This window comes from Galeopterus variegatus, unplaced genomic scaffold (genome assembly GCF_000696425.1).
Source record: "Galeopterus variegatus unplaced genomic scaffold, G_variegatus-3.0.2 Scaffold389, whole genome shotgun sequence".
NCBI lineage: Eukaryota > Metazoa > Chordata > Mammalia > Dermoptera > Cynocephalidae > Galeopterus > Galeopterus variegatus.
In genome coordinates this window covers 50769-62537 of record NW_007726500.1, presented here as the reverse complement: position 1 = coordinate 62537, position 11769 = coordinate 50769, and positions in this window count along the sequence as shown.

Genomic DNA, 11769 nt, shown 5'->3' with positions numbered 1-11769 from the left:
AAAAAAAAAAAAAAAAAAAAAAAAAGAAAGAAAGAAAATTAACCACTCACAGACCCTCTTTGAAAAGACCTCTAAAAGAAGTACTGAAATTGAACTCAAGAGAAAGGAGCAGGATACAAGCAATAATGAAAAAAAAAAAAAAAAGTTAAATAATTTATGGATTAAACAAGAAACTATAATGGAATTAAACATTTAAAACAGAATGACCATGAGAATATTTTTCTGAGGTTTAGAAATTTATAGCGTTAACTTTTATAAGGGAGAACACAATGAACTAAATGTCTGATTTTAGAATTAGAAAAGGCACGACAGATAAGAAATAATTTATGAGAAAACACTTTATAAAATGCAGTGGAATGGGTGAAGTGGGGGTTATTATTACAAGTGCCAGAACTGAAAATACAGAATGTCAAGAAAGTGGTGTCTGTCTTTGTAAGTTTGGGATAATGAGAATTCAAGGACATGGAATGAATAATATTTCAAGATTCCTACGGTCCTTATAGAGAGATTAAGTCTTGCTTTTTTGACCAATGTCTTTGCCAACATACATGTTTGAGAGAGAGAACTGGGCAGTGTGAAGCTTTCTCCAAACTTGGCAGGACTTGGGTGAGCAGAGCATTGATAGAGAAGTTGGCCAACTGCAGCTACTTTTGATGCACAAAGTCATGGCTAGTCCTTGTTGAAGGAAAGCTGCAGACCAAAAGCCATTCTGTAAATAGGAAGAGAACTCACAGAGAGCTGAGGAGCTGAGAAGTGACAGTGTGGTCCCTATAAAGTCAGCTTCAGCCACCTTCACCCAGGGAATATGAGAGAATGTGACAAGCCAGTGACCTGGGTGTTTGCAGAAGTGACACGGCTGCTTCCAGAAATAAAACAACTTTAACCACCAAGAGTCACATGGGAGTCCAGCTTTCTGAATTCTGTTCTGGGGTCACTGCCAGATCACAACTAGGGGCATTAGGTTAGCAGCTGTTAAAACCCGTTTTTGTCATTGTTGGCCCCTGAATTAACCTACAAAATCTGCCCTTCAAATGGAGTACATTAAGGGCTGAAATGCTGAGATTCTGTCTTATAATAGTGCTTAGACTGTAAGATTCTAGGAGCAAAGGGCCATAGGTATCTAAACCCAGTAGTACCTATAGATCTGAGCACCCAAGGTTCTGCCCTGAGCTCCATGATTTAGAGGGCCCCACTCTAGCTCTTCTCTATCCAAGCCCCTCCCCATAGGGTGAAGAGCCTTCTAGACACCTTTTTGGGAACCCAGGACCTCAGCATTCCCTCAGCAAATGGTACCACTCCCACCTTCAGGGCCTGCACAGGCCTGTTCCCAGGCCCATTCTCTGGAGGACTGTAAAGTCAGCACGTACTCCACTAGGCCCGATGAGTGGCTAAGGGATGGCTGTTTTCAGGGAGAGGAGAATGGACAGAGCTTGGACATACAGTGAGATGTCTACACTCATGTGAGAAACCTCTCAAAGTGCTGAATGAAGCCAGGGGTGGGGAAGACCAGGAGGATTGGGTTGGTAGTATGAGTGGACAGGAGGGATGTATGGTTGTACCACAGTTTGCTTATCCATTCATCAGCTGATGGATATTTGGGCTGTTTTTCATTTGGATGTTAAGAACATTCATAATACTGTTGCTTAGCATTCCAAGGTATGAATGAACCACAGTGTATGTGTTGCTCTAGTGAGGGAAACATAAGTTTCCCTTTCCACCTCTATTAACTAAAGTTTGCAATTAGAAATATGTCTACTTGTGCACATTTGCAATAAGTTTCTCTAGAGTAGTCACCTTTTTAAAAAATGAATAATAGTTTATTTTATTCATTTTTTGGATAAAATACACATAATATAAAATTTTACTGTTTTAACCATTTTAAACTTTTCAATTTAGTGGCATTTAATGCATTCACAATGTTGTGCAACTATCACTAGTATCTATTTCAAGAGAATTTTCATCACCTAAAAAGGAAACCCCATACCCATTAAACAGTCACTCCCTATCTCTCCCTTCCCCCAGTCCTGACAATCACTAATCTGCTTTCTGTCTCTATGGATTTGCTTATTCTGGACATTTCATAGAAATGAAATTATACACAATGTGGTCTTTTTTGTCTGGCTTCTTTCACTTAGCATAAAGTTTTCAAGGTTGATCCATGTTATAACATGACCCTTCTAATGTATTAGTAACTGTTATGGACTGAATGTTTGTACTACCTCCAATCTATATGTTGAAGCCCTAACCCCCAATGTAATGGTATTAGGAGTTGGGACCTTTGGAGGTAATTAGGTTTAGATGAGGTCAGTATGGTGGAACCCTCAAGATGGGATTAGAGCCCTTATAAGAGGAAGAAGAGACACCAGAGTTTCCTCTCCCTTCCATGAGGACACAGAGAAAAGAAGGCCATCTGCAAGTCAGGAAGAGAGCTCTCACGGGAACTGAGTTGGTGGGTGTCTTGATCCTGTACTTCCCAGTCTCCAGACTATGACAAATAAATGTCTGTTGTTTACCCAGTCTATGGTATTTTGTTAGAGCAGATCAAACCGACTAAGACAGTAACTAATGAAGTATTAGCACTTCATTCCTTTTTCACACTCTATGTACTATGTGGCCTTTTGAGTCTGGTTTCTTTCACTTGGCATAATGATTCCAAGGTTCATCCGTGTTGTATCATGTGTCAGAATTTCCTCCCTTTTTAAGGCTAAATAATATGCCACATTTTATTATCTACCAACATTTCCATAATTAATGCTAACAATTTGATTTTAGATTCTCTTGGGATTTTTGTGTAGACACATATATTGTCTGTGTACACTGACAACTCTGTTTTTTTCAACCTAAATCTCTGAGTCACTCATGGTCTCAGATTTCCTGTTCTCCTTTCCCCTATAAACAGATAGCAAAGCCAAATTCTGCTAACCTAAGTGCAGCTTTGTTGCACCTGGAGCTCTACCCACAAACCTAATTGCCTCTCTGCTTAAAGGGAAAATCCTGTTGTAGTCATGTGGCCTTGGAGAGAATTCTGCCTAATCAGGCCCTCCCTGTGTACAGTGAGCCCACATCCCAGCTTCCTCTCTGCACTCTGCACCTCAAGTTCATGCCAGACCCCATGGCTCATGGTTCCTGAGCTTTTCTACCTTTACTCCTGCTATCTTCCTGCCTGGAATGACCCCCCATTCCATCTCCACCAGTTGAAATCACCAATCTTTCCATGGATCCTCTTAAATAACGTATTTTTCTCTAAAGATTTACTCACATTCCCTCCTGCCCCCTTAAATCTGCATGTGATCTCTCTGAAAATGGTATAATGGAAAGAAATAGAATTATAATGAGCTGAGTTCAAATTCTGGCTCTAACCCATAATAGCTGTGTCACTTGGCCAAGTTATAAGTGTATAACACAGTTGAGTACCTGACACCAAATAAGTGTGCAGTAGGGGTTGGCTCTCTGCTCCTAATCTTTGTACCACAATAGCTTGCACCTTTCCAGTGGCCTTGACTACTGTATTAGTACATTTCTGTTGCTTATAACAAAATACCTGAAACTGGGTGATTTATAAAGAAAACAAGATTTATTGCTTACTGAGGCTGGAAAGTCCAAAGTCCAGGGAGCACATCTAGTGAGGGTCTTCTTTGGTGGTAGCATTGCAGCAATGCAGGGGTCTCACATGGCAAAAAATGGTGGAGCAAAGAGAGAGAGACTCTCACATGCTCTCCCTTTAAAGCCCTCAGAGCCACACCAACAACCACAGTTAAACCATCAACTTAATCACCTCTTCAAAGCCCCACCTTTCAATTACTGTAATAGGATTTCCTACCCTCTCAACACTGTCACAGTGGTGGCCAAGTTTCCAATACCTGGAACTTTGGGGGACATATTTTAATCTGCAATGAATTTGTGGGGGTATTCAATCCACAGAACCCACCCAGTTTTGCACTACCAATCTGTGAGTCCTGCTGTGATTCTCTTTAAAGGTGTGAGCATTCTCACTTCTGAAGAGAAGTGAGCGCAGGACTTGGAGCTGGACAAAACTGTTTGTCATCATGGCACTCATTTTCCAGCTGCATGACCTCAGTTTACTCATCTGGGAATGGGAACTTTTGTGAGGTTTAAACCAAAGTATGTATAGGCATTGCTCATTGCCTGGCACATAGTGTTTGACTTTACACATTCGTTTACCCGAGTTCTAATAAATTCAGTTTTTAATCTGCTTCTATCAGATTCAAACCTGTACTTTCCTGCATGAGCACTGCTGGACAAAGTGTCACATCATCCACCATCTCACCTGGGTCGCTGCCGAGGTCCTCAGAAATGCAGCAACATCTGTAGTGTGACCTGCCCTGTCTCCTAATCCCTGGCTTGTATCTGGAAACTGTAGAAAGTCATGCAGTGTGCAGAATGCGGTCAGTCTCTGGCTGGCAAATTATCTTCCCTCCAATAAATCCTGCTGGTCATTCCAAATGTACTTGCTCCACGTTGTGTGGGATACATTACCTAAATTTCTTGGCTTTGGGCCTCTCCCCACAAGCATGCTCCAAATTAGCAGTACTAGACTCTTTTTTTAGAGAAGGAAAGGGAGATTTTTTGTTTGGGGCCAGAGAAAAGCTGGGCTTGCAGAGTGAGATGAGCAGCTTACCATCAGGACAGGGAAATATTCTATTTTGTCTTTCATTAACAGTTGTCAATTATTGAATACCTTCCTCAAGTTGAATAAAAGAGAAGCACTTGGAAAGATTGATATTTGTCTAATAGATATTGGAGTCACAGGACTGATACCTGACTCATGTCTAAAAAAATTTCAAATGCAAGAGGGTGGCTGGAGTGCAGCAGGACAGAGAGAGGGAAGGTCTTGGACATCCAGGGCCTTCCTGTGGGCCAAAAACATGAACCCAAACTGGTCAGAATTATGAGAAGAAATGGATACATTCATAATTATAGTAGGAGATTTTATCACAAGAATATCATGAACCAATAGATTAAACAGACATAAAATTAGTAAGGAATGAAAATTTCAAACCACACAATTAAAAGCTTTACCTAATAAAGGGATGACAAATTTTTTCTGTAAAAATGTATTGCTAGTTTTTTTTTTTTTTTTGGTAGCTATTGTAAATGGAATTGTCTTGATTTTTTTTTTCCTCACTAGTTCTTGTCGGTGTATAGAAATGCTACTGATTTTTACATGTTGATTGTGTATCCTGCAACTTTACTAAGTTCACTTATCAGTTCTAAGAGGTTGTTTTTGGTGGAGTCTTTAGGTTTTTCCACATATAAGATCATGTCATCTGCAAACAGGGACAATTGGACTTCCTCTTTTCCAGTTAGGATGCCCTTTACTCTCTTCTATTCTTTCTTGCCTACTTGCTCTGGCCAGAACTTCCAATGCTATGTTAAATAGGAGTTATGAGAGTAGACATTCTTGTCTTGTTCCTGTTTTTAGAAGAAACTATTTTAGCTTTTCCTATTCAGGATGATGTTAGCTGTGGGTTTGTCATATATGGCCTTTATTGTGTTGAGATACTTTCCTTCTACAATTAATTGTTCAGCATCTTTATCATGAAGACATGTTGAATTTTATCAAATGCTTTTTTGGCATCTATTGAGATAATCATATGATTCTTGTCCTTCATTTTGTTGATGTGGTATATCACATTTCTTGATTTGTATACATTGAACCATTCTTGCTTCCCTGGGATAAATCCCACTTGATCATGGTGTATAATCTTTTTGATGTGCTGTTGAATTCATTTTGCTGGTATTTTGTTGAGAATTTTTGCATATATGTTCCTTGGGGATATTGGCCTGTAGTTTTCTTTTTTCATTGTGTCCTTGTCTAATTTTGGTATCAGGGTGATGCTAGCTTCATGGAATGAGTTTGGAAGAATACCCTTTGCTTTGATTTTTTGGAATAGTTTGAGAAGAATTGGTAACTAATTCTTTAACAGGTTGGTAGAACTCAGCAGTGAAGCCATCTAGTCCTGAGCTTTTCCTTGTTGGGATACTGCTGATTACTGATTCAATTTCATTACTCATTATTGGTCTCTTCAGGTTTCTTATTTCTTCTTGGTTCAGTCTTTGTAGGTGGTATGTATCAAGAAAGTTATCCATTTCCTCTAGATTTCCCAATCAGTTGGTGTATAGTTGTTCATAATAGACTCTAATGATTCTTTGTATGTCTGCATTATCAGTTGTAATGTCTCCTTTTTCATTTCTGATTTTTGTTATTTGGGTCTTCTTCTCTCTTTTTTACTTAGTCTAGCCAACAGCTTGCCAAATTTGTTTATCTTTTCAAAAAACCAACTTTTCATTTTTTCAATCTTTTGTATCATTTTTTGGTCTCTATTTCATCTAGTCCTGTTCTGATCTTTATTATTTCTTTTCATCTGCTAATTTTGGGATCAGATTGTTCTTATTTTTCTAGGTCCTTGAGGTGCAACATTAGGTTGTTTACTTGAAATCTTTCTATTTTTTTTGATGTGAGCACCTACTGCAATAAACTTCCCTCTTAATACTGATTTTGCAATATCCTAGTGGTTTTGTTATGTTGTGCTTCTATTTTCATTTGTTTCAAGAAATTTTTGATTTCTTTGCTTAATTTTTTCTTTGACCCATTGGTCATTTAGGAGCATGTTGTTTAATTTCCATGTATTTGTAGAGTTTCCAGAGTTTTGCTTGTTATCAATTTCTAGTTTTATTCTTTTGCTGTTTGAGAATATACTTGGTATGATTTTAACTTTTAAAAAATTTAAGGAATTTATGTTTAATAAACATATTAATTTCAATACATGTATACAATGTGTAATGACCAAATCAGGGTAGTTAGCATATTCATTATCACAAAAATTTATCATTTCTTTATGATGAGAACACTTTAAATTTGTTGAGAGTTGATTTGTGGCCTAACATGTGGTCTATCCTGGAGAATGATCCCTGTGATATGCTGATGAGAAGAATGTATACTCTGCAGATGTTGGATGAAATATTCTGTAAATGTCTGTCAAATCCATTTGGTCTATAGTGCAGTTTATCTTTTTGCAGGGGAGGAGAGCAGCTGGGTGGTACAGGAATTGAACTGTGAACCTTGTTATCAGCACCACATTCTAACCAACTGAGCTAACTGGCCAGCCCTATAGTGCAGTTTAAATCCAATGTTTCTTTGTTGATTTCTTGTCTAGATGATCTGTCCAATGCTGAGAGAGGAGTGCTGAAGTCCCCAACTATTATTATGTGGGGGTGTACCTCTCCCTTTAGGTCCAATAATATTTGCTTTAATATCTGGGTGTTCCAGTGTTGGGTGCACATGTGTTTATAGTTATATCCTCTTGTTGAATTGACCCCTTTATCATTATATAATGCCATTCTTTGTCTCTTTTTATAGTTTTTGGTTTAAAGTCTATTTTATCTGATATAAGTACAGCTACTCCTGCTTGGTTTTGGTTTCCATTTGTGTGGAATATCTTTTTCTATCCTTTCACTATTAGTCTATGTGTGTCTTTAGAGGTGAACTGAGTTTCTTGTAGGCAGCATATAGTTTGGTATTGTTTTTTTAATTCATTCAGCCAGTCTATATCTTTTAAATGGTGGATTTAATTCACTTATATCCAAAGTTGTTATTAAAAGGTATTGCCTTACTTCTGACATTTTGTTAATTGTCTTATGACTGTCTTATATGTATTTTGTTTCTTTCTTTCTCTTCTGTCATTTGTCCTTGCTATTCAGTGGGGTTTTTTTTGTAGTGATAAGATATAATTTCTTTATCTTTCTCATTTGTGTATCTACTCTACCAGTGAGTTTTATTCTTTTGTGTGTTCATGATGGCAGTTATTGTTCTTTTGCTTCCAGATGTAGGACTTCCTTAAGGATTTCTTATAGAGCTGATCTAGTGGTGATGAATTTCCCACACTTTTTGTTTATCTGGTAAAGACACTATTTCGTCTTCATTTCTGAAGGATAGCTTTGCTGGGTATAGTATTCTTGGCTTGCAGGTTTTTTTCTTTCAGCACTTTGAATATATCATCCCACTCTATCCTGACCTGTAAGGTTTCTGCTGAGAAGTCTGCTGTTGTCTGGTGGGATTCCTTTAGGTGACTGCATGCTTTTCTCTTGCTGTTTTTAGAATTCTCTCTTTATCTTTGACTTTTGACACTTTGACTACAATATGTCTCAAAGAGGACCTTTTTGGGTTAAATATGTTTGGGAATCTTTGAGTCTCTCACATCTGGAAGTCCATATCTCTCCCAATACTTGGGAAGTTTTCAGCTTTTATTTTGTTAAACAGATTTACAATGCCTTTCTTCTTCTCTTCCCCTTCCAGAACATCCATAATACAGATGTTCGTATGCTTAAACTTGTCTCAAAGATCTCATAGGCTTTTTTCATTTTAAAAAATTCTTTTTTCTTTTATTTTTCCAACTGGGTTATTTCAAGAGACCTATCTTCAAGTTCAAAATTTTTTTCTTCTTCTTGGTACAGCCTGTTGCTTAAGCTCTCAGTTTTATTTTTTTAATTTCATTTAATAAGTTCTTCAGTTAGGGCCGGCCCTGTGGCGCACTCGGGAGAGTGCAGTGCTTGGGAGCGCAGTGGTGCTCCCACCACGGGTTCGGATCCTATATAGGGATGGCCAGTGCGCTCACTGGCTGAGCGTGGTGCGGGTGACACCAAGACAAGGGTTGCGATCCCCTTACCGGTCACAAAAAAAAAAAAAATTAATTCTTCAGTTAGAACATTTCTGCTTGTTTTTTTTTATGATATTTATCTCTTTGTTGAATTTCTTCTTTAGATCGTGCATTATTTTTCTGATTTTGCTTTGTTGTTTATCTGTGTTCTGTCGCATCTCAATGAGTCTCATTAAGATTATTATTTGGAATTCCATTTCAGGCATTTCATAGATTTCTTTTTCTTTGAAGACTGGTACTGGAGAATTAATGTATTCCTTTGGGACTGTCATGTTTTCTTGTTTTGTCATGTTTCTCATATTTTTATGTTGATGTCTGGGCATCTGGTGGAATACTCACTTCTAATTTGCAGTGTCAGTCTGGTAGGGTGTTTTAGGTTTGGTTTTGGTTGGGCTTAGTAGCATAGTCTCCTAGTGATTTCTTTGACTGTATTCAACATTGGAGTTTTCTGTGAGGGGCTTTTGCAGCCCAGGTGCTGTGGTGCTCGGCAATTCTTTGCTGGAGTAAATGATCTGGGCAGGGTTTCTGGGTCTGTAGGCAGGACCCTGATCTCCTGGCACATGTGCTGATGTGCTCCATGCTTCCTCAGCTGATGTGAGTGACCCTTGCTGAGACTTTGACGGCCATTGGGACTTCAGTGTTTCAGGAGTGGTGCTTAGCAATCAGCTGTTCCTCTACTAAGGTAGGTGGGGTCTCTGAGGTAATAGGTGGGACTGCAACTGCTGGGAGAAGCACTGGAGCACTCTGCAGCTTCTCAGCTATAGTGACCAATATTGGGGGGAGGTTGCTGGGGATGTGGCTGGGACCTTGGGCTCCAAGCAGAGGGGCTGGGGAATTGTGCAGCTCCTCAGCTTGAATAGGCAGCAATAGGCTGGGTCATTGGGGTCATGGGTGATGTCTTGGGCCCTTGGGGGAAGCACTGAGTGCTCTGCAGTTTCTCAGCTGGAGTGGGTGACCTTGGGTGGGCTCACTGGTGCTTTGGCCAGGATCCTGTGCCCCCAAGAGAGGCACTGGTGTGCTCTGAGCTCCTTAGCTTAAATGGGCAACCCTGGGTGGGATTGCTGGTGCCAGGGCGAGGACCTTGGACTTTGAGGGAAATGATAATGCACTCAATCACTCACCTGAGTGGGTGACTCTGGGTGGGGCCACTGGGGCTTTTGGTGGGGCCCTGCACCCTCAGAAGAAGCACCAGAGCACTCCGCAGGTTTTAGCTGGAATTGGTGACCCTAGGTGAAGTCACTGGGGCATCTGCTGGGGTCTCAGACTCTTGAGAGAGATGCTGGGGTGCTCTGCAGCTCCTCAGCTGAAGTGGACATTTAGATCTTTAATCAACTTGAAGTTGATTTCTATTTTGATCTGTGTATTGTGCTTTATTTTATTAAATATAAATGTATATTTTTTCCAAGATTTCTGATTAGTTCTTTTTTATAGCCCTCTTCAGCTCTTTTTAATGTCATTTCATTTTCTTTTTTTAAAAAATGAGAGTCATTTTATTTTTCTCTGACTATTTTATTTTATTTTATTTTTTATTTTTTTTTTAAAGATGACCGGTAAGGGGATCTTAACCCTTGACTTGGTGTTGTCAGCATCGTATAACTTCGTATAATGTATGCTATACGAAGTTATGCAAAGATGACCGGTAAGGGGATCTTAACCCTTGACTTGGTGTTGTCAGCACCACGCTCAGCCAGTGAGCGAACCGGCCATCCCTATATGGGATCTGAACCCAGGGCCTTGGTGTTATCAGCACCACACTCTCCCGAGTGAGCCACGGGCCGGCCCATTCTCTGACTATTTTAAACATATTTGTCTTAAGTTTCCATAAAATTTCATCTGTTACTTATTTATTTTTTAAATTTCATCTGAAATTTATGTTTCCATTATGGATTTCCATTATTGATTGTCTGTCTTACAAGTAGGTTTGGCTTTTTGATTTATGGGATAATTTTAAATGAGGGTGTTTGGTTTTTGTTGTTTTTTTTTTTCTTTCTCTGCTTGTGTTTAATCTTACTTCCTTGTGTAGTAATTAAGAATTTTCTTCCAATTGGCACCCTGGAATCTCCAGTCCAGAATCAAGCCTTATGATGGAATCTTGATGCTCCTATTTCATAGTGACATTTGGAATACCATAAATTGAGTCACTGGTAGTTAGGTTCTTGGATTAGGACAGGTCTATGCCTTCCTTCCTTTCTAAACTATTTCATTTGAAGCCTTACCCCCAGCCATATTTTGGCACTGGTTTTGTTTATCTTCTTTCACAAACATGGATGAGGTCCCTGGCTTTAATTAGTGAGCTTGGCTCTGATTTCTCAGCTTGCAGGAACAATTTTATTCCTAGTTTCCCTTCAGGAGCTAAACTCCTGGCCATTGCTACCTGCTTCACAGACTGAACTCTGTCGGACTCATGACACTTGTTCCTCTTACACACTCTTTGTAAATCTATTCTATTTTCAGTATACTGAGATTTATTTATAGTTTTTGAGGTGAATTATGTCTTTTTTCTTTTATTTTATCTATCATTGCTATGTGTTTGGAGGAAAAGGGAATGTCAAAGCATGCATTTCATGAACTTATGGAGCCAGTCTTTTTTGCTCTCTTATTTGACTGCTTTCCTCCATCCACAAACATTCTCTCTTCTCTTTCTGAGACTCTTGATGATGGATAGGAGAAATTATTATCTTTTTAATTTTTCTTTCATTCTTTTAATCTCTTTGTCTTTTGCACTATGTCATCTTTTTCACCATTGTATTACCAGTGCATACCACCATATTTGTTACACTTCTCTCTGTGTAATGGAGATGCAGAAAAGGATTACTCAAAGCACCATGAGTGCATTAAGAAGCCCAGAGGGACTGTACCCCAGCAACTCCTCTGTTAGAAGGAGAAAGCTGAGTGTAGCAGCCCTGATTCAAATTTAACTTCTGTTTTTTGTTTTTTTTTTCCTTTTTGTCTTTTTTCGTGTCCGGCAACGGATCGCAACCCTCAGTGTCGCGCCCGTACTGGAGCAGGATTGGCAACGGGATCGCAACCCTCAGTGCTGCGCCCGCACCTCGCTCAGCCAGTGAGTGGGAACCGGTCTGTATGTGGGATC